General features: G+C 35.6%; 1 protein-coding gene across 8 annotated transcripts in view; it reads left to right on the forward strand.

Annotated features, from left to right (window-relative positions):
• Positions 1-25,304, forward strand: part of EBF1 (EBF transcription factor 1) — a 359,655-nt gene that overhangs the window by 296,262 nt on the left and 38,089 nt on the right. The gene's annotated exons all lie outside the window — the stretch shown is intronic.

Here is a 25,304-nt window from a genome sequence, read left to right on the forward strand (position 1 = left end):
AATATGTTTTCTATATTTGTTTGAGGTTTTTTGAAAGAAAGAAATTTGAAAGATTGAGTGTCAGGTGACAGGAATCAGCACTGTGTTTGCTTTTTAGATCTGTATTCTGCCTTCTCACAAACTAAAGCTCGAGGCGACATAAAACAGTGATCATAGAATTAGATAGAATGATACATATGGAACCTATTACAGGTCTGATAACTTTTTTTAGAAGGAAGAAATATATGTCCTCTAATGACTTGAGAAATTATCTGGATTTGTTGCTGTCCAACTAACAATGGGCTATTATTCTCTGTTGATTATCAGGAGAAGTTCTGAGCCATCATCCTAGTATTCTATAGTTGCTGAATATGTTTTCTATATTTGTTTGAGGTCTTTTGTGTGTTTTCAGAAGTCCATGCCCCTCTCAAGTATTTGATAGTATAGATATTTCCCCCATATATCTTAAGAGCCTTTCTACTTTTTATAAACAAGAGGTGACTTTCCTTGGGTTGGTGCCTCAGCTTTTGATTCCTAGATGAATGAGGACATCTCTGGAAACACTGGAACAAATTTTTGTTGTTGTTGTGTTTTCCTATTTTACAAGTTTTAAGAGGAGTATAAATGAGGTTTCTAAAAAGTGAATCCCTCCCATTTCATCAGCCAATCAATCAATCAATCAATCAATCTCATAATTGCCAAAAATCTTTTCACAGAAAACACAATGCTGCCTTTATTTTAAAAGAGAAATATTTTTCCCTGCCAGATGACAACTACACAAACTCCAGGTCCTTGACTTCCTGTCAATAGTACTATCTTAGTAGCCTGGTATGTATGTACAATTGTCATTTCCCCTGCTGGTAGAAGAGATGGATAAGGAGGCTGCAGTCAAATAACAGGCATCCTTTACCATAGTAAAGGAGAACACACAACAGGAGAAATGGAGTTTCAGCCTTTTTAGTGTTGTGTGGAAAGTTGGGAGTTACAGCAGCTGCATGATACTAGAGGGTCTTCTAACCACAGTTACAGTAGTATGCTTGTTGAATTGAAGCTTGTAAGAGTATGATGGCTCCAACTGATTTGATAGACCAGCCCTCAGTGGGACTTGGCCTGGAGGCAAATGTCTTGTCACCTCATGAAGTTTACACCCATGATTAGCAATATAGAAACAACAAACAGATAAAAAACAGAGCTAGAGATAATGAGCATATTGGTAATTAGAGATGGATGAGAAACACATCCAATTTTCAATCAGTGCAAGAATATTTGTTTTTCTTCAGCATATATGCAAAACTCCCACATACAAATGGAGAAAATGTGAATAAACAAACAAACCAAAAATTATTCATTTCCTTCCTTCCTTCCTTCCTTCCTTCCTTCCTTCCTTCCTTCCTTCCTTCCTTCCTTCCTTCCATCTTACCTACCTACCTACCTACCTACCTACCTATAATAGGCCAAGTGAGGAAAAGAAAAGTAATAAACTGCAGAAAATCAGAACTGATAACCTTCCCCATAACAAGCTCACCACAGCTCAGAGAACATTTTATGTTTTTGATTATAAATAATGGTAAAAAACAAGATGGATAAACTGAATCACATAGACTAATGACCGAGGAACTGAACAAAGTTTCTCTAGTGCCATTTTAAAAATGTGTGCCAGTCCTGGACACTTAGCTATGCTACTGTAGTTATGAGTGTGTACTTCGAAATATTTGTATCAAAATACTTGGAGAAATAGCTGGTTGATGTTTAAAAAAAAAAGTCAGAATATTCCAGCAAAACCAATGGAAATTCTGTCCTCAATTCAAATAATCCCACTCTCCATTTCAGTAGTACACTAGTTATACTTCTAGATAGCTTTCTTATCTAGTTATTCCTGGATTTAAGGTATCTTTAAAACCCTTGTTCAAAAGATTCTTATCTTCTGAAGCTAAATGCAGAATGTTACTGCTGGTGGGGTTGGGAGCAGAGAATACAAACAATGAAATTATACCTATTCTACATCTTATAATGGGACCTCACTAGCGCCTTTATTCACTTGGCCAGCTCTAATATGGGCATAGTTGTAGAAGACCCCTCTCTCCAAGGATGTTTCCCATACTCTCAGGTAATAATATGGAAATTTCCATTATAAATGGTCAATTCAGAAATCAAAGAGTCAAGAAGTCAAGATTATATGTTTGATTGCACTGACCACTAGGAATAGGAATAAATGGATGATACATTAAAGTACATTTGGAGGCTATAAAGATTATCTATCTATCTATCTATCTATCTATCTATCTATCTATCTATCTATCTATCTATCTACCTACCTACCTACCTACCTACCTACCTACCTACCTACCTATCTATCTATCATCATCATCATTTAACATCTATCATCTATCTAGCTATCTCAACAAATTACTCTGAGCTGTAAACATCATAAAATAAAAAATGAAAAACAAAGGAATCAAAACAGTAGAAAATAAATATATATGACAACAGGAAAGACTGCTTCCATAGATTTTAATATAGTGAAGAAATGGGCCCCTAACACTTGAGCATAAACTGAACATAAAATTAAGTCTTCACTGTCTTGCAAAGGTCCAACAGGGTTGGGGGTCATCCCGGTATGTGAAGGGAGAATATTCTAGGGAATAGGTTCTACACAGCAGAGAAGGCATGTCTCCTACATAGTTTCTATGGCAGCTGACATTCCTGCAACATGCCCAACGTTCCTGACCAAATTGGACAAATGTAATACATATCTACATGAAAACATTTTTCTGAGTACTGTATCAGCCTGCTAACACTGAAAAACTCAGTTTGACTGTGTAGTAAATGAACGTTTGGCAGCTTTCCTGAGTTATCTCCACTGCATTCACCAGACGTACAGAGTGATAACACAGTGCTAAGCATGAGGAGAATTTTGGAAGGACTGTGTTTGAATAACCTGGCTTCAGGACATGTGCCAGAAACTGCCACAGATATATGACCATAATTTTTCAGCACATTTATGTTTGAAAATGATAGTGAAATTAAAACTTGATCATCCAATGCCAATTCCTACTTACAGTGCAATATTCAGATTTATTCAAAAGTGCTTCAGTGAAGTTTCTTATCAGATCACATAACAATGTATAGTTTGTTTCTGTGTGTCTTTGTTTGCAAATTAACAATACCCACAAAATGTAATAGACTAAATAGAATCCCATAGAATTCAAAAGTTTTGATGAAATCTTTGAATAGTTCCCCATTATTTTGTTTTACAACAACCAATTTGATTGGCATTCTTCTTCTTCTGTGTCTATATCATACTTCAAATGCTAGCATGACACCATCTTCTTAGCTTTGTCATTGGTCAAAAATAAATCATTATTAGTTCCCGGTGGTAGATGATACACCCGTGATGGCGAACCTATGGCACGCCTGCCAGAGTGGCACGCAGAGCCCTCTCTGTGCGCATGTGTGCCATTGCCAGTTGCTCTTCTGGTGTCCAGCAGCTGGTCTTTGCGAGCATTGGAGCACCAGAAAATGCCCCCAAATGCCCCCAAAACAGGCTGGTTTTGGGGGCATTTTCTGGGCCATTTTCATGCCATCTTCCGGGTCATTTTCAGGCTGTTTTTTTGGCATATCCAGTGTGTTTTGGGGGCTGAGAACAGCCTGAAAAATGGCCTGAAAACAGCCAAAAAAGGCATACATGTGCCAGCCAGCTGGTCTTTGGGTTTCTGGCACTCTGGCACATGCAAAAGTGTTTTGGTTTGGGCACTGGATGCTGAAAATATTTGCCATCACTGTGATATACCATCAGATGGACTGGACTCTGTGTCTCTCCACGTTCACATAGTTGTTATCTGCTTTGTTTGTTTGATTGCCATGACTTCTGGATACAGCAAAAATTGAATCAATAGCACCAGTGCCCCCTTCCTTTTAACTGCAGACACTTTTATTTGTTCTTCTTCTGGATGTCCATAAGGACATCCCTTTCCCACAGTCCTTGTGAAAGCTTATTTGCTCTAGTGTGCAGTACTGTAGTTTTCCCTTCCTTAACTCTGGATGTAGCTACCATTGTACTGATACCAACACACTGAAGAATTTTGATGCATTTTCCTTTATTCCACATACCCATTGTCTTCTTTTATCTGGCCTGGGTTTATTTCACAAGGCCACTACTCCTCTGTCATGAATTTTACATGAGAAATGGGTTGAGATCTACACTTTCAGTTTATACTCTTGCTTAATTCAACACCCTCTTTCCTATACACGCCTTTAAAGTAAAGAAACAATGTTGGGAAGGGGAACCAGTTGCATCTATCACAGGCAGTGATTTATATCCCCAGCTCAAACCCTGGTTTGCAGCAGTTCTGATTTTTCTGCATTCAGACTTGCATTTTAGCTTCTTTCACTCCTTTCTACTCACAGTCACTTATTACAGTAGGAAGGATGTGAGTGGGTGGGTGGGGGGTTGTTCTTATGTGTGGGAATTTTGTTATTAAACTTTTTAATATAGTGAGCATAAAGGGCTCCAGATAATACATGTAGGATGGTTGCTATAGTTTAAAAAAAGAGGGAATTTCTCCTACCCCTCCCGTTTTTATCTTTTTCTCTTACACACAAGTAATAAACACACTTACTTCTCACCTCCAGAAATGCCTCCAAGTCCTTTAAACAAAATGCAGGAATAGAGCAAGCCTGGCGATCAGTTTAGTTAATTGAAAATTATAGGATTGACCCATGAGGAAAATTTAGTTTGCACTCCAATCACTATTACAAATTAAGGAAAATTACTACAATTTTGTTTAGCTAAGGTTTCACACTGAGCTCACAAAATTAGCTCGGCTGCCCTGACAAAGTCAGCACTTTGTTAGTGCTCAGGAAAAAACAGGGAAATAACAGACTGTGGTGTGCACAACCGAAGCATAGAAAAAGCTATGATGCTTTACAGAACTGGGCCAAGTGGTTTTAATTAGGATTATTAGTTCATTGTAAATTTCGGAGAACAATCAGACTAGCAGATTAGCTGTTTCTTTTAAAGCTAGAATGTCTTGCCATTCATTTTTCCCATGAGAACTTCTTTTAACTCCCACATTGCCCCTCCACCCTGTGAGTCTTATTATGGGTCTACAGGAAATGGACCAATTGGAAGTTTTGATACTGTAACATTCCACAATCACATTCAAATAGATGGGAGTTTTTCCATAGTGTTGTCAGTGAATTCAGTGTTCTGGAACGTTTTATGAAACCACAGAGGCCAAATGTTTTCTCAGAGGAGTTTGGCCTCTGTTTTTGGCTGAAAACAGTGAGACATCACTTGCTGTTTATTTATCCTGCAATGGAGAATGGGAAAAGGAAGGAAGAAAGGAGGGGGAGAGAGGGAGAGAGAAAGAAAGAAAGAAAGAAAGAAAGAAAGAAAGAGAAAGAAAGAAAGAAAGAAAGAAAGAAAGAAAGAAAGAAAGAAAGAAAGAAAACAAGCAAGCATGTGAGGGGTACAAAGACATTTAAGAATACATTTCTGTCTGGTGAAAATGTCTCTGTTAATGGCTCATTTTGTGGTTAGGTCTTATTTAGAAGAAATTATTTTTAATCAGTGTTCAGCAAAATATCCCCTCAGGCCACCTGTCTGTAAACCGTTTTTTTTCTCCATTTACTGCTAAATGCTTAAATCTCAAAGAAAGTGTCTAGTGACCATTATTTAGATTCTTCCTCCCCTTCTTTTAACTGCCAACAACTTAGAAGTTTCATCTGTGATAACTTTAACTAATGATCTGTGAGCAGAGAGAAATGTTACAAATGTTGAAGTATTTTATGGAAACCAGTATACATGATTATTCATTTAACTGAGGGCTGTGTTTAAATTTCTTTTACAATTAGCTACAAGGAAAACAGATTTATTTGTTTAACAATATTTATACTACAATCCTGACAGACTCTGGATAGTATTCCATTTACAAGAAGAAACAAAACCATTAATACTTGAATGTTTAGGCTAAGTCTTGCATACTCTTTGGAGGCACTCCGTGGGACTTTCTTCTAAGTACATATACACTGAATTTTATATAAAGGGAAGGTGATTAGTTCTAGTAATGATATTCATTTTGTATAAGTATTAATTAGTATCAGTAGGTTCAGAGCCACTGATAATTGTTCTTATCCTACTGATGCCACTAACTCTGAACACAGACAGCACAGGATGCCACTGTTGATGGTATTAATAAGGCTGAATGGTCTAATAGGACATTCCCCCCATCTAAGTCCAGATGTAGGTCACCTAATGCAGTGACCAATGCCATTTCTGTTCCAAGACTGGGCTGAAAAGGATTCATATAATCTATTTTGCCTATATTCTACATCCACCATTTTCCTCACCACCTTCTTTAAAAATGAAAAGATGAAAACAGAGCAGAAGTTGTGAGTTTTGGTTGGATCCAGATGTGCTTTCTTTAGAAGAAAGCACATTCCTCTCTGTTTCAAGGCAAGTTGGGACATGCCCTCACCTAAAGAAAGTCTTCCATATCCAGCCACATCCTGCTTGCAACCATGAATGAGCCAGGAAAGATCAAGCCTCTAGGTCAGGGGTGTCAAACTCAAGGCCCACACCCAGCCTGCCGGGTACTTAGATCTGGCCCATGAGGTTGCCCTGAAAACAGTGAAGGACCAGCTTGTGATGCTTCTGCCACCAACAACGGAGCTCGGGAGGGCCACATGTGACCCTCCTGAGCTCCGTTTTTGCTGGCAGAGGGTTGCAGGAGGCTGTGAAGGCAAAAACAGAGCTCGGGAACCCGTTTTCTTTGGCAGAGCACATGGACGACCATAGGCACCCCTGACACAAGTGGCATCAAGCGGGCTGCGGCCACCTCTCTCCCCCCCCCCACCGTCAAACACAATCCTGATAAGTGATAGTGTGATAGTGTTCAAGCTACCCAGGGCTCTATTTACTTCATCAGTCTTGGCAAATTCAAAAACAATCTTGCTCATCAACAGATTCTATATGTTGCCATGTAAGCAACAAATGTAAGCTACTTCCTCCACTAAAAATCCTACAAACTCATATAGCATGCCTTTTTTCTATCTACCATTTTCTAAATGGGTCTAGTTACTTTAAAGGGAGTTGCTGGGTGAGAATCTGCATATGAAATAAGTGCAGAGAAGAACCGGTGCTTTGTAACCCATGCTGACACTGCATAGTCTCTTGTCTGATTTTGTAACAGTGCTCAGTTTTATCTTCTTATTTTCTAGCACTGTTACACTAGACAGATTTTAGTTGTTTCCAGTCCCTTGGTTCCTTACTAAACACAGGAGCCACTTGAGCTCATTGATTAGGCAGAGGCCAATGCACTGACTCTCTTCATATTGGCCAGGGTTGAAAGAACTGTTGCCAATAGTTCAGAATCTTCTCAATGGATCCAAATAAGTAGACTGAATGCATTCATTGCCCTTGCAGAGATCCAGGTAACATCATATGTACTAATGAGCATGGGGCTTGCTCTCTGTTTATATACAATAGCTTACCTTGCCAGTGCTAGTGAGGGTTGGTTTTCTCTTGGTAGTTTCTTGATTAGGGTGTTGTTTTCTGCTTGATTGCTTGTCTGGTGTTAATCCCTGCTTATCTGGTTGGCTGCTGGAGAGGATGTATTCTGGCTAATTAGCTTTTTAAAATAATATCTCTTTTGAATGATATATAAATTTGGTTTATCTCTTTTGTCTATTGATGGCTGAGCAAATCCCACACTCACTAGCTCTGATGATATTACCTAGCTGGGTAATGAAACATCTTCAAATAAACAGTCAACTTCAGAGAGTACCAAATATTCCAGTGGTTAATCCTGAGCTGCATATATTATATTATGTTAGACACACAAATGTAACATACACATATTTATAGAGAATTATCCAGCATTACATTCAAATAAAGTTAACAGCTCTAGTTGCAGAAGTTGGCACTTTCAGGATTTTTGTCTGTGTTTATAATTTAGTTACTACTTTAGCTGGTGGGTATGGGGGAGGATATATTTAAAATCATATTTTTGATTTAACTTGCTTTTCTGTCACTTTTTGTTTTGCTTTGAAGATAAGCTCAGCATCTTGCATCAAGAAGAAGATACAGGAAATAATTGTAATTGTTAAAATACTGATAAAAGTTATCAGTAAAAAAGAGCTAATCACTAATTCATTGATATCACATTGAAATAGGCCATCCTGGCAAGAACACCTCTAGTTATCTTAGGAGGGATAGAACATTAGTGTTGGTATTTGAGACAATAAAATCAAAGTTTGCTTTCTAGCTGACTAAAATGTGGTGGTAATCATATATATATATATATATATATATATATATATATATATATATATATATATATATATATATATATATATATATATATATATATATATATATATATATATATATATATATATATATGTGTGTATGTATGTATGTATGTATGTATGTATGTATGTATGTATGTATGTGTGTATGTGTATGTGTATGTGTATGTGTATGTGTATGTGTATGTGTATGTGTATGTGTATGTGTATGTGTATGTGTATGTGTATGTGTATGTGTATGTGTATGTGTGTATATGTGTATATATGTATATATGTATATATATGTGTGTGTGTGTGTGTTTTATTTGTGCTGATAAATATATATATATATATATATATATATATGTATGTATGTATGTATGTATGTATGTATGTATGTATGTATGTATAATATCTGCATATTTAATGCAGTGTTAGTTATAAAGAGAAATTTATTATTTTGAGTAAGTGTATTACTACTAAACTTCCTTAGAAAGGAAGTTCAAATCTGCATCCAGTTTTGGTCTCCATGATGTAAAAAAAGTGTATTGAGACTCTAGAAAGAGTACAGAGAAGAGCAACAAAGATAATTAGGGGATTGGAAATGAAATAAATGAACCCAATTAAAGAATGGGTTCTTTAATTGAGTGTGTCTAGTTTAATAAAAAAAAAGACTAGGGGAGACTTGATAGGAGTATTTCAATATCTCAGGGATTGCCACAAAGAAGAAGGAGTCAAGCTATTATCCAATGCACCTAGAGGCAGAAAAAGAAGCAATGGATGGAAACTAATCAGGGAGAGAAGCAACCTAGAACTAAGGAAAACTAATTCCCTGACAGAACAATTAATAAGTGGAACAATTTGCCTCCAGAAGTCGTGAATGCTCCTACCCTGGTAGTTTTTAAGAGAAGATCAGACAATTATTTGTCTGAAATGGTATAAGGTTTCCTGGCTGTGCAGTGGGTTGGACTAGAAGATCTCCAAGGTCCTTTCTGACTCTGTTATTCTGTTATTCTTAAGGATACCTGAGTCTTAAAAATCTTGACTTTTCTGATCTACTATAAAGAAGTTACAAAGTTGTGAAATGAGTAATTGAAATTTTAATTCTTTATTCCATTCTCCATCCTCCAAATGGACTGACCACAAAAAAAAAAAGATAGTCCATAAACCAAGGTCCAATTCATAATTTAAATAATAGGTGGTAAAGAATATTTTTCTGTTGATAACACCATAATTTTGGAAAAGTTGATAAGAACATAATCAAACAGCTAGACTGTTATAGGTTGTAAACTGTTTATCATATGATCTTTTTACAATGTGATGCAATTTCTAAACTATACATTAAGAGTAAAGGATTAAAAGATCAATTATGAAAATGGGGGCAAAGTTTGGAGTTTTTACTCCTCAAGTTTCCAGCAAATATAAGTTGGTTGTAATTGTTATTCAACTTTAATAGATAGTAAAATATTTCTTTTCATTGCGGCTTTTACAATATATAGATGTACAGTTACTGAAATTTATTTTGCATATGTTTTCCATTATTTCTTTGCCTTCTTTAAGGCTATACCCTATATTTATATAGCCATTGTACATGAATAAGGGCTCATTCACTGAAGAAGAGAATACACATAATACCATCCAAAATTGTTGGGAGTCAGGCCGCATGTAAATGTGATAAATAAATAAATAAATTTGATTGTGGAAATACAGATTACAGATTTGGGGATATGGAACTCCCTAAGTAATATTTAATTCAGGGAATGTTTATGGTTTGCTTTTCAGACTAAGAAATTGTGACCTTCCCTAAATTACATAAACTCCAGTTTTTTACGTCCTAGAGTAGTTCTCTAGCTACATCTGCAATACAGCATTTAATGCTAATGATTAAAGCCCCTAATTTTTTCTGTATTTTCCATTCACCCCCCCCCAAAAAAAAACTGGACTGCAATTATGAAAAAGTTTGATGAGCTTTCAAATTAAGTATCCATCACAAGATTCTCAACACTGATTGCAATAGATTATAGTGCTTTATACAATGTTTAGAGGAATCAATCTTTATCTTAGTATAGTGTTTCAATGTGTAGTTGCTTGTGGTACATTTACTCCACTAATATGACGACTGATTAAGTGCTCAAAAATTAAATTGGCTTTTCCTGAAAAGGGACTAGTGTAGTTTTCTCTTATAACAAGGTGAAAATGTCATGTTGTCCAACCAGCTCTCCACCCGTTCTGCTCAGCCAACATAATGTGGCACTTTCTTCTTTAGAATATAAATTGTGGTTAACCTCCTGGCCCTGGGAGCTGCCACTTTACCCTGCTTGTTCATTTGCACCTGGCACTAGTAGTTACCAGCAGGAAACCCTTATCCTGACTTTCCGAAAATCTAGGGTTAATTAAAGAGTCTTTATGAATCCCTCCCACCCAGGACTTCCTTGCAAAACACCAAGAAATAATAGTTTGAATATTTCTTTCTTCAAAATTTATAAATATAGGTTTAAAATTTGTTCTATATTATAAAATCAGTTAATATTTTGCAATTGAAGGAATGTTAGTAAGCCATTCTTATAACTCTAGATCTACTTTGTACTTTGTAACCAAATATATATTTTGGGGAGCATGCCTCAAGTTGAAAAGAGGACCTCTCAATAAGCATGAATTTTGATTGTAGCCATAAATATACCTGTAAAAATACCACAGAAATAATAAAAAAGAAGGCCTACAATAGCCTGATATATTCCTAGACAGAATACATCTTAACTTTTAGAAGACCTTTTGTTCCCATGGAAAAAAAGAAATGTTCTCTAAATTAATTTAGAAGGGGGAAGAAAGATAGAAAATTTTTAAACTTGCATTAATATTTGAAAAATGAGTTGGTTGGGAAAGTTTTTTTCCCCTTTGCTTTTATTTCCAGTGATGGCATGGCTGCTTTTAGTACTGGAGAGGCAGAATATCCTTGGGAACAATGCTAGGTCATGATAGAAATGTTATATTCCAAGAATATAACTAGGCTGTTATTCTATGTTTTGAACTTTTTGTATTCTAAAAAAAGAATTAGCGTCTTTGAATGTACAACTGAGCAGAAAAGCAGAATATAAGATGAATGAATGAAGAATGGATGAATGGAAATCATGTTTTTGATACTTGTTCTTATTTTTAATTGCCAAGATGATGCTACCAATTATTTTTTATCCTACAATGATAAAATCCCATAGCTGATATATTCAGGCCACATATTGTTGCAATTAATGGAGGGCTTCAACCTCTGCTTGACGATGGATAGGTGGTTGCAGTTCACCAACTAATTGCAAAACATTGGTTCAATGGCATTAAAAAAACAATAGTTTTGATGCTTAACAAATAGAATGAGCTGTTTCTAAAGATCATCTTGTGGCACACAACTATAAATGAAGCCTTTTAAATCCTTCTCTGGCCTCTTCTATAAATGGTCTTACATATATAATGTGGGCAATATATAATAACAATAGAGATGAATGTACATGAAAATGTTATAGAGCAAGGAGAAGCAAAGATTTAAAAACAGGTTCCTAAAAAAAAATCCATCCTCTGTGTACCTGGTAAAATCTATTGGTCTATCTGTTATTGAGCTTGCCAATATCTTTTAAGATAACTGCTGGATCCTCAAGTAGAGATCTTTAGATGATCAAAGACTTATTGTCATCTAGATTGGAAAACCGTATGTTGGATTCCACTAAGGCAGCACATTATAGTAGATAAGAGTGTGTGACTAGGAATAGGGAGACTCAGGTTTAAGTCTACCCCAAACTATGGCATCTCACAGGTTGACTTTGGCCTATCATTCTTTCTCAGTCTACCTAATAAGGTTGTTGTGACAGGGATAAAAATTCCCATGTAAGTTGAATTATTAAGAAACAACAGGCTGTAAATAAAAATAAATCAGAAGGATGTGACAAACAAGGCATTTTGAGGATAAAATTACTGGTTTTTGTTTCAGTTTGAATATTGCTTTTAGTACAGTGTATACTAATGTGTACAGTTATCATCTTGACAAATTTAATTAGATCACTTTTAGTTTATGAGGCCTGAGAATAAAATTAAAATACTTTTGAATGATACCATCTACCATCTGCTTTCTTAAACCCTGAGCATTTTGGCATGTTCAAGCTAGCCAAGGCAGTTAACTGGTTTTACAGCCTTGAAAAACCACCTGAAAACTACAACTGGTCCAGAATGCAGCATTGCACACTGTGTTGGACACCCTTAGGTTAACTCACATTGCATTTCTGTTGTGCAAGATGTACTAGTTTGCAATATCCTTTCAGGAGCAATTCACGACATTGGTTACTATCTTAGTTTGGTTTTAAAATTAAACAGAAAACATCATTTTATTAAAGAAGAAAGATGACTAGCTACTAGACAAATATACATTTTTTGTTTAACAAAAGACACTTCTGATATCAACATTTGTGTTTGATCTTTAAGAATACTCTAACATTTTCATTTCCTTTTTTCTTGGCTTAAAGTGACATACAGCCAATTATGCTGGAGTACTGGTTTCTCCAGATAAATCAGCACATTCTCTACGGTTTGTTCTTGTGCTTTATGTACAGTGAGAGCAAAGCATGACTGCATTAGAAACTGTGTCTACTGAAGAAGGATCACTTCACCTTCTGATACATTGAGCACAATTATTGGAATTGTGACAATGTCATTTTTGAATGCACCATTGTTGTGGAGTTCTCCCATGATCATTCATTTTCTGTTACAAAGCCTTGGAAGATTCTTAAAATGATGGGAAATTCTGTTTTCATTTCCAGTTTATGTGGTGGCAATCCAGAGAGTTCAATTGAATCAAGAAATTATGTTGATTATGAATAGCATTAACTCCTCTCCTAACAGCATTGAAGGAACTATAGTCTTTCATCATTGCAAGAAAGAGTCTGATGCATGTGGCATTGATTTTTCTCATCATCTAATTAAGGGGTACCAAGAGTTCTTTGAGAACAGTTCTGCAGGACTGTTAAATGTTGGGTAGATGAAATCTATATATTCTTCCATAGTTCTTGCTGGAAGAACTATATCTTCAAGTAATTCAATTTCTTCATTTTGAATTTTCTGAATATTGACTCCAACATCCAATCAGAACACAGAATATTTTCCTTCTCCATCCATCAATCATGTTTTCTCTTCAACTGAATCTTAACAAAGGTTCTCCGTATGATTTTTTTTAAATGTATAAATTCTCCACATCAGCATCATTTCCTCTTTTCACAATTGTAAAAGCTAATGGGATTGAAAAAGCTAATGGAAATCATGACAGCAAATGGTTAAAATTCCCCCAAAGGCCTCATTCTTGCCACATATATTGAGAAGAATCCAGTCGATGGCTTCAAAGCTCTCCTTCCTAATCACTGGAGCTCTTGTCCCAGACAATAATTTTACATGCGAAAGCAAATTTGCAGTACTGGAGCTTTTTCCAAACAGTATCTTCATTTACTGCGAGAGGTATCTTGAATTGTGAATGCCCTGTCCTAACACCAAGCATCAATGTTGTTGCAATACCAGATGATGTTACAGCAATGGCAATATCTCCGTATCTTTTAACTTCAGCAAGGATCAAGTTGATAACAAATGCCTTTCCCATACCTCCTGGTGCATTGATAAAAATTGATGAAGAAATGTTGCTTTGCAAGTACTTGCAGACAATCATATACTGCTCTTTGCTCATTATTCAATAGGGTTTCATTGTGTAATATAAATCCCTGATATTTGTTTCTATTGTATTGCATTTCATGCAATAATTCCTGATCACAGCTATTTTGATTAATTGTACCATTTATTGGTTTTGGCAAGTATATTCTTCAAGTGTTTTTCCAAATTTCTCTCTTGATTTGGAAAAAATCTTCACATACTGTATTCTTGAACTGGTTCCATAAGTGTCATGGATTGATTTCAAATCCAGTTCTCATGGATTACATGTCATCATAATAGAAAATCAAACATGGTCATGCTTCCATATACATATATAATACATCATGGCATCTTAACATCATTCCATTATATATTTTTCCACCAATAAATATTGAAGTAAGGAAGATGCACCTTCCAATGTTTCTAAAATCATAATCATCATTCTATACATCAGTCAGAGTTCTGTATGTTGTTGATCTCAAGATTGCTTGATTCATCTAGATGTAACTAAGCCTCTTGCATTCAATCTTAGCAATCATATCAACAGTGTATTTTGGAACCTCTTAAAAAGTTATTAAACACATTATTATTGTAAACTGTCATGAGAACAATGGGATTCTGAAATTATTTGCAAACCATCTCATTATTTCAATATAATTAGCCATAATGTTGGTTCAGTTTCAGTATTGTTTGGTACCTTGCCTTGAGGCTCCATGAAGTAAATTTGAATAAATTTGGCTTGCTGGTTGGGATCTGGCATTAAATCTTCAATGAAATGATGGATTTGCCCTTAAATAATATGAATAGCACTTACACTTATATACCACTCCACAGTGCGTTACAGCCTGCTCTAAGTTGTTTACAGAGTCAGCATTTTGCCTCAACAATCTGAATCCACATTTTACCAACCTTGGTAGAATGGATGGCTAAGTCAACCTTGAACCAGTGAAGATCCAACTCCGGGCAGTCAGCAAAATTAGCCTTCAATACTACATTCTAACCACTGTGCCACCACGGCTTATTAATCACAAAAGTTCTCCATCATTCTTAGTTGGAAGGACCTCTTTGGCACCAAAGAATGCCATTTAAAAAAGCAATTGCATTGTCTGATATTCTCCCTGAATGTATATGCAACAAGTTCATCATTGTTATATAAACTGAGGAGTTCATTAGGTAGAGGTTGCAAATCCTCAATGGCCTGAAGCATCCACAACTTCCCCAAATTTCATTCCTTAGGCATCAGGGGTCCTGGATTTTGGATACATTTTGTAACTTAGCCAACTTTAGCTACCTAAATTGTTGCCTTATGAATCACTGTTTCTCCTAGGTACAGGTAATGACAAGAAGAATTTAGTAGCATATGGATTCAAGACTTTAGAAGATTGTTAGGGCTAGGAACAGATAACCTCCATACCCTTGGTATGGGTTTGAGTACAACACCCAAATCACTCAGTAATTAACTTACGTTGCTTCCTCTCCAATGAGCAGCTTCCATTAACGTCTAAGAAGGCACTCTAAGAGTTTTGCAGCAGATGAGTTAACATGATTTGATTTGCAGACACTTTAAACACTTAGCAGGAGACAGCGCTGGAAGCTAATTAAATCATTCCAAGGTGCACTGAATTATCTTCTTAATAAGAAACTATTTCACTGAATTATGTTGGCCCTTTAAGTGAAATCATGTGTGGTGGTGATTCCAAGGTAAAGTTTGCTTGCCATTAAATTTCAGAGGCATGTCATGTAGGTCTGAGGTCTCTGTTTTAAACACAATATTTAAAAAAACATCCTTTTTAAAAAAAAAAGTACAAAAACTACTTCTATGTACAAAAGTCAATTATCTTTCAAGCTGAATGAAAATCTTACCAATCATAGTCCTATAAACCTGCCCCTTTCACCCTGGCATAGTGTTTGTGTTGTTAAGTGGGGAAAAAAGAGGGAGGGGGGGAATGCTAGTACACTCACTACTTTTCAGATACTGCATCTTATTTAGTGTACCGGAATTCCCAGTTTAAAGTAATCACAAAATTTATGGAGAAACGGATAAAAAAGGTTGTAAAATATTGATTTGAGGAAAATGATAACACAACTCATCTATAATAAGAAGAAAAATGAAGCAATAATTCAGGAGGTATTGAACGGCCTGCTGCTGGTCGTATTGATCTGATTCTTTAGTGTGTGAAATCACACCTGAAATTGGAACTGCATTCCTTAGCTCATTATTCTGGAGATACCAATGCCTCATTACAAGGATCTTGCAAAGCTGAGAGAGAGGGGGGAGGATATAGGCTCCAAATTTTATCGTAGAATGGTACGGCTTTCCATCAACAGTGTCTGCTGTTAACTGCTATCATTGTGACTACACAGATGCTTCTCTTCTTTAGTCTGTATCTTCTTTGCTAAACCTAAGCAATTAGGAAGGTGACATAAGAATTCACGATGTTATCATATCAATATGGTTGTCCTATAATCTCCTTTGAGTCTTCTCTCCTATGTATTATGTATTATTTTTTCTCAATTGCCTAGTCATATTATTATTTGTCTCTTAGATTTATTTTTTGTTCCCTTCATACTGAAATGAAGAGTATATGCCAAAGCATGACTTTTTTGTTACATCTGTTATATTTTAATGCTGGTGTAGTACATAAAATGGTCAAAGTCCTTCTGAGCCATTCCTAAAATAAGATGTGTCTAATAACACTGGATTCCACATCCCATAAATATACTCTGCTGTTTCTTTTTCTTTTTTTTTTAGTTGTAAAGTATTGTTGGATATAGTTGAAAAGAGTTCTTTATTGTTTATTATTCCTATTGCATCAATACAATTATAGGCAAGCTCTTCAAACACTGAAAGTTACATCTTTAACCTTAAAGCTGGCGATATGTTGCAACTTTGTGAGTCAATAAGAGTACATTAACATTAACAGAGTTGGAAGGGACCTTATAGGTCATCTAGTCCAACCTCCCATCCAAGCAGGAAACCCTACACCATTTCTGACAGATGGCAGTCCAATCTCTTCTTGAAAGCATCCAGTTATGAAGCTCCCACAACTTCTGAAAGCAAGCTATTCCATTGGTTTATTGTTCTGACAGAAAATTGCACCTTATTTCTAGGTTGAATCTCTCCTTGATCAGTTTCCATCCATTATTCCTCATCCAGCCTTCAGGTCCTTTTGAAAATAACTTGACCCCCTCCTCTCTGTGGCAGCCCCTCAAATATTGGAACACTGTTACCATGTCTCCCCTGCTCCTTCTCTTCACTAGACTAGCCATGCCCAATTCTAGCAACTGTTCTTCATATGTTTTAGCCTCCAGTCCCCTAATCATCTTGGTTGCTCTTCTCTGCATTCTTTCTAGTGTCCCAACATCTGTTTTATAGTGTGATGACCAAAACTGGATGCAGTGTTCTAGGTGTGGTCTTACTAAAGCCTTATAGAGTGGTATTAAACCTCACTTAATCTTGATTGTACTATTCCAAGTGAGTAGGAACCATTATGACAAAGATATGGTCCAGCACATTGGTACTGTATTACATTGCACATTGCAGGACTGCCTTGCCTTGTGCTGGGGTAGCACCTGTAATCCAACTATCACATCTGCTTCCAACGAGAAAAAGCTGAGAGGTTTGACTGCTTAGTTGCTGACACATTCAAAACAGGGAAGCTCCAAAGTTTGTTTCCTTGGTTCAGTTCTATAAGCATCCACTGCAAACCACAATGGCTAAAAATGGGGGGAAAGACAAAATATGTTGATAACATCATGCTAATTTTAGCATTCACAGCTTGATATACTTTCTTTTTTAAAGAATGCCATCTTATTTTTAGTTGTAAAGTATTGTTGGATATAGTTGAAAATATTGGCAAAACAGGACTTTCAGTTATTCCTGTCTCAGGAATATTATCTCCTGTTTACAAATAAATGCCATTCTTTCTTAGATGGCAAATCCATCCTTTGATTCTGTTTTTGAATTAAAATCGGAGTCAAGTGACAGACATTTCTTATCATAAATTGTTTTAGATAAGTCAGTTTCATTTACATTTAATCAAATCACACTTTATTTGAAATATAGAGACAGGAAAACTCTGCTACAAATTGGGTATTTTCTCTAGAGAGTAACAGAAGAAACAATGCTACCAATGTTTCTGTAAGCATGTATATTGAATTTTACAATAAGTATCAGAGTGAGACAATAATTTTCTGATAAATTCTCATGTTTGTCAGCATTCCAGCTCATGGGATTTTTAAAGTTATTGTATTACTCTTTGCATAACTAACAATCATCTTTATGCCTATAATTTCTTCCTTATCCAAGATATGTATTGTCCCTTCTCTATGACAACTCTTACATTGTCTTCCAAAGTTTTTATGAGGGTTGAAATTATTGCCATTGTCTTCATTATTTGGAAAGATTTTCTGCCACTTTAGAAAGAAGCATAGATGAAGATGGGAAGCATAAGTAAATCACACAATCTCGGTTTGTCTTCTTCAGAAGAATAAAGAAACATTGAAAAGACTGTAAAGACAGTCTCTTTTGGAAATTTCTGTAAGAAAGCATTATAGATCCTTTGATACTCAAAGTCAGCCTTTATTGTAGATGTCCATTTGTGATGGTTTTTATTAACTACCTGAAAAAGTTATCTTTTCTTCCTTTCTCTCCTCCTAGAATCCATTAGTTTTACTGCTGCTACTTCCCTACTATTAACATTTTATAGCAGCCACATCTAGAATTGCAATCTGGATGCCACAAAATGTATGCAGCTATAGTAGAGGTAGTCTTCAATTTACAACCACAATTGAGCCCAATATTTCGGTTGCTAAGTAAGACATTTGTTAAGTGGATTTTGCCCTATTTTACGACCTTTCTTGTCATAGTTGTTACATGAATCACTGCACTTGTTAAGTTAGTAACATGGTTGTTAAGTGAGTCTGGCTTCCCCATTGGCTTTGTTTGTTAGAAGGTCATATGATCTCATGAACCTGGACCACTGCAGCTGTCATATATATGAGTCAAGATGCCAAGCATCTTAATTTTGATGATTATGGGGATGTTGCAACAGTTGTAAGTGTACAAAATGGTCATTAAATTATTTTTTTCAATGTCATTGTAACTTTGAACAATCATTAAGCAAACTGCAGTAAGTCAAGGAATACCTGTATATTTGTGATGTCCATTTGCTCACAGGGGCAAAATGAAGGGCTTGGTGAAACTATCTAATTCAGTAGCTTTGAAAATTTTTCTTTCATTCAATAAGTTTTGATATGATAAATCTTAGTTTGTAGAAACTAAGTGTAACAGTGTAAAACTACACTGTAATATTCAAATGAAGTATGGAGAGGTTTGTTCATTCACATTTGTTAAGAGTGAGGTGGAATGCAGTAATCCTTAAATCTTTGAACATTTTACAAATTACGAACTTACAGATTGTAGATTTTCTCTCACTTTCTACACTTTTGAGATGATGAGGGCTAACACAGATGTTCTGTCTGTCTGATCCATTGACACATCATTTTTTTATTCTGTGGCCATCAGATGATGGATATCTTGTGTAAATCATTTCTCTGGCTCAGAGTCTAGAATGCATTAAAATTAGCCAATGAAATAGTCTACTATCTAGCAGAATTATGAAGCTCCCTAAATCCACGCTTTTTTCAGTGACTTGAGCCGAGGTTAAGTCTGTATTGATTTTAAGTTGCTCTATGATTAAATCTGAATAGCCTAGTTAATGTACTCGTAGATCATATTTAAAGTTTAAATCTGCTCTCTGAAGTCTGTCTGTATGAATGAATATAAAATATCTCAGATATATTTTCCACGAGTCACCTTTTTAGTACAAATATGTCCCTTCTTCAAATGCTGCATTACCAAACCCAGCATACTGAAAGCCATTGAAAATTAATCATTCTAGTTCCTGTTCTGAACTTTCCTAAATATTAATTGTACAGGAACTATCAACAAGAATGAGCCCTGGTTGCACAGTGGTCAAAGTGCAGTATTGCAGGCAAACTCTTCCACAGTCTGAAATTCAATTCTGCCAGGGGTCACTGTTGACTCAGCCTTCCATCCTTCGGAGGTTGATAAAATGAGGACCCAGATTGCTGAGGGCAATATGCAAATAATGCTTACATTGTGTATAAGCCCAAGTGCTATTGCTATTTTTGCAGACTTATGGAAAGCAAAGTTGTTAAAGTAATTTCAGCACTCAAGAATATTATTTGATTTATAATATAATGCAGGGACTTTGCCTCCTTAAAGCAAAAAATAAAATAAAAAATAAACCCTAATTGTTGCCATTTTTTCGCACAGAAAGTTAATCTGATTAGCTATATTCTATTTATTGGGTTGGTCCTTAGAATGTTAAATCAGATGATTGTTCCAGTTTTCTGCTTTCAGCAAATTATTTCTGATAGCAACATCAATTAAAGCATGAACTTTTTATAGTTAGGAATAATTGCTAAAACTAAAAATCAATTTTATTGTGGTCCTCACACCACTTCTCATTTGAAGTGCTCCAAGAAATTTAAAAGCAAAAGATGTGTTGTCCAAGCACAGATATTTCTTTTCATATAAATAGAACAATAGGCATCTATTGTTCTATTGATATTATTTTGCTTCGGTATATGTGTATATTTATAGAATAAATTGCTGCTTTGTATTTTGTTTAATGTTGTAACCCAGATCAATCCATTAACCAAGGACACAAATTAATTTAACTAATAAATTACCAACCTTCAGATTAAACACATTGCCACTTAGTCAAGCATTAATCTCCATTCTGCTAAGTCATTTTTTTTTGGGGGGGGAGTGGAGAGTGACCATGGAAATGTTGATAGTATAGAATAGAAAAATGTGGGAAGATCAAAGCACTTTCTATATCTAGTCCATTTGTTATATTTTAAAACCACTGGCATATTGATACATTAAAGTTTTGATCTTGCTATCCAGTCTTAGCTCCTATTTGAAGGGAGCACAAGTTAGGAAGATAACCCATATTATTTGTTAAGTTGTAAGGTTTACAATTCAACAAATAATATGATAAGGTTAAGTATTTAAGTTTTTTGCAAAGTTTAGATATTGGCTGAGTACGCAAAGATGAATGAATGAATGAAGAAACTAACTCACTTCCATATAAGTAGTTTTGCAAAGAGTTGGGAGTATACTTTGTGTCCTAGGTTTCATCTATTAAATGAGAGATGGGAACTCTTTTTTTAAGTTTTTTTTTATTTTTATTCTTTTATATGTTACAAGTATACATTCACATAGTTATTATTCTTATTTATCTTTATCACTTTTACATATTTGTTTTTCCATATAAAAGGTTAAAATATACATTCTGGCTTGCTTTGCTTACCATCCCATACACCTATTTTGTATTATCACCACCCTAATTTTTCTTTTCTTTTTACTCTCCATTCTCTACTTCCTTCCTTCCTCCTCTCCTTTCCCTTTCCTTCTTCCCTTGTCTCTCCCCTACTCCTCTCTTCCTCTCCCCCCTCCTACCTTCAGATGAGAGGTGGGAATTCTATTGACCTAGCCTGATTGCTGTTCTTGACTACAAGATTTTGTTATGCATAATAAGATCTAGCAAAGAACTCTTCTTTCTTCCTACTTTGAAAGATTTTGGTCTGTTGCATTTATGATTTTGATTTTGATGATAATAATAGGACAGTGTCAAGGACATTTGTAAACAAATCTTCATTGGTAACCACAGTTGGATTGGTTAATCCAGTTAGATTAAATCACAGAATAAGCAAATGACCAGAGACTGCTTTGCATTCTGAATGATGCAGCTGCATCAGTGAGTCTAGACCTTGAATGTCTAAATAATACCACAGAATATAGATAACTAGGCAAATTTATTCTTGACCTTTTCCCATTTTGTTCATGTTTTGCTGTCTCTCCGATCCTATCAGTGCAAGGCATGGTTTCTGTTCTTGTGGGAATTGACTTGGTGTTTCTATATTTTTCTCTTGAAAAATTCTGAGGCTAGCTTACAAGAGCAGCCTGGCTTGCAACAAATGATTGGAGAAATTCTTTGGCTTCTCAGATAAGAAGGAGCTGTGCTTGATATCCTGTAGATGGGAAAGTTTCAGCTAATCAAGATAGATGATGCTAACCAGATGTTAGATATCATGACCTGGCAAGGAAATGTTCTATAAAACTGAATCATGACTTGCTGTCTGATTCTAAATAAATCAGCAGTGTTAATTACCAAAAGGCATGCTTCCATTTGTGCCTTAGAGAATACTTTTTGCTTAAGCATTTGTAGCTGATCATTACCTAGGTGAAATAAAAAAAAAATAGCTTTCCCCTTTTATTCTCCCAGTATATATGGCCAAAGGGATATGGGCTTGTGAACGCAGCTGGGAAAAAAAGAGTTAGCTTTTCCTGGATTTATGGACATTTATAGAAGTTTATCAAAGGAGCATTTCATCTTTAAAGAGACTTAGATAAGATATTTTTTTTCAGTTGCTGCCTCTAACTTGGTGCTCTCTCCTGCTGTCAGGTATAAGACGCTTGTAGGCTTGTTCTGGGAGAGTAATAAGTATTGTTGTTAAGCAATTGTGGTGTTGAAATTCAGCTTCAGTAGGTCTGCCAGTATTTATCTAAAATACTTTCTCCGATGCGTGTTGGAGTTCCAGTAAACCGTGTCTTATTGTGCGACCTTTTCATTTTCCAGTGAAAAGGGATCAGCTCGTCAGATAAAAGCTACAAGCTGAAGTACAGGAAAAATGCGTGCTCAGAAAATCCGAGCATGATTGAAAACAAGATGTGTTAAATCAATGCAGTTTATCGCCTGCCTATTCCTGGCAATTGCTGTTCTAAGCTCATTCTGAGCACACCCTGGATGATAAAAGTAGACTGTCACGGTGCTCACCAGGGTGTGGGGCAAGGAAACATGTTTATCAGGCAGGTTGCTATGATTTCCTCCTCTCGATTACAGTTATTGTTAAAACTGTTGAGGGACATCAGCTGGACAATTACCAGGGTGACTGTTATTGGTGGTGCTAAAAGCTACTGGAAGCTCCAGAATTTCACATCCATTCTCCTAGGTACATAAGATAAGTTAATTTTTTTTAATGTAAACTAATTTAAATGTACCTGTTAATCACTCTCAGAGTAATAATGTTGTTATTCTTTCTCCTGCTGAATTGAATGTATACTGGTTCCAGAAGTTTCTCTTTTAGAATCAGTAAACTGTACAAGGAGGACATGATGGCTCAGTGACTGAGACGCTGAGCTTGTCGATCAGAAAGGACAGCAGTTTGGTGGTTCAAATCCCTAGTGCCACATAATGGAGTGAGCACTCATTACTTGTCCCAGCTTCTGTCAACCTAGCAGTTCGAAAGCATGTAAAAATGCAAGTAGAAAAATAGGAACCACCTTTGGTGGGAAGGTAACAATGTTCTGTACATCTTCGGCCTTTAGTCATGCCAGCCACATGACCACGGAGACGTCTTTGGACAGCGCTGGCTCTTCGGCTTTGAAACGGAGATGAGCACTGCGTCCTAGAGTTGGGAACGACTAGCACATATGTGCAAGGGGAACCTTTACTTTTTACCTTAAACTAAAAAAGACTTTGGAGTGAAGTAGCAGCAGTTGAGTTTAAACGAGTTCTTGAGGCCCATTTATCAAGGAGCTATTGGGTTGATAAAGCAAAGTATGTTTGTATGTGTGTTTAAACTTAATTTTGCACAACAGCCATGTATGTGCATATTCTATGTTTTATATAGAATAGTTAAACAATACTTTTTCATGTTCCTAGCTGATTGCTGAAAACATGATCAATAGTACAATGCTTTGTGATTTATTTATTTTTTAGTATGACATACTTTCCACTGCAAGGTGAAGGGAAACATGTAGTCGCTTAAAGAAGCATGGGCTTGTATTAAACATCATTAACTCCAAAAGTAAACCTGCATATTTTGAAAGATGGAAAGTGTTAGGTGTGAAATAAACAGGACAAAATTCTTTATAATATAAAATCAGGGTAAATTAATCACAGTTGCTATCCATTCATAAAATAAAACCTATTTATTTAAAAACAGACGTTTTATTTATAAATCTTAATAGTAATGTCTCGGATTGTATATATTTTTAAAAATTGTAGGGAACAATATAGATTAATTCAAATATTTTCCACTTTAAATATTAGTTAATAAATCTTTTAATGACATACTTTGGTCATTTTCATACCAATTGTAATAATCCAGGCAGGTGGATGAGCCTATTGGATTTATTCATGATACATCATCCAGTTTATTACTTAAGGCTGTTCCTAACTTTTTGATATAATATATTTATATTATTTTTTAAAAGAGTTTGTAATAAAACTTACCAGAGATACACTCTTCTTTCAGATTGATTTAGAGCCACATTTCTTTCTTCATATCACAACTAAGAGTTTAAATAACTTGATTCTGAGGCCAGGGTGTATTTGCATAGATTTTTCTAGTTATAATTTCACCTTAGAAATGTTCTTTAAGTATAGTAATTTCATAAATATTTGATGCAAGTTATGTTTGATAACATCCAATGATAGGAAGAATGATTCAGAGTCCAATTACATAAAATGCTCTCTCACAGGCTTTCTTAACCAAATCCATACTTAACAGGTGTCTCTTCTCATTAAAATATCCCTATCTACACTGTACAATATTGTAGATGGCTGGGTTTTCCGGTCATCCACACGTTAGTCTTTCATAACGAGGAAGAGATTGAAGACATAAATGGAAGGAGGAGTGCCTGAGTGGCACACATTCCAATTTTAAAAGTTCTGTTCAAAGTGTAATTTTGTGCAATGTTCAAAATGACCACAGCCTTTTTTTTAAAAAAAAAATCAACATTCTGCTAGTTCAAGAAGTTTTTCAGGTTGTTTTATGAATATTCCCTTTCATGAGTGGATTCTTAAAGCAGTGGCATCTTTCTGTCAGGCTCATGATTATCAAGAGTGGCAAAGCACAACAGCCCTACGTGGGCAGAATCTTCTTGATAACAGTAATTAAATTGCAACCTTCCACTAGTTCTTTGCTTGAATTAAGATCAGTGGGGAGGAGAAACCAGTGACACAGCTTTTAGTTGGCAGTCTGGCACAGTTGTGGAATGTTTTTTAAGACTCCCAAGTGGCTATAAAATCAAAACTTTACATTTGCTTTTAACTACATATTCTCCTATTTGACTAAAGAATGGCATCAGGCTGTAGGACTATTCAGAAAAAGAAATCCACAGGAATACTTTAAAGATTTCAATTGTTAAAGGAAGCAATTTCTGAATTAGCATTGCAAGCACATCTTTAGCACCAGGCCTTCAATCCTTGTAGAATTTTTAACAGCCACTTCCATTGCCAATTGAAATATATATCTAAAGTAAA

This window comes from Thamnophis sirtalis, unplaced genomic scaffold (assembly GCF_051295495.1).
Source record: "Thamnophis sirtalis isolate CommonGarterSnake01/CBP01778 unplaced genomic scaffold, rThaSir2_p1.2 scaffold_3, whole genome shotgun sequence".
Taxonomy (NCBI): domain Eukaryota; kingdom Metazoa; phylum Chordata; class Lepidosauria; order Squamata; family Natricidae; genus Thamnophis; species Thamnophis sirtalis.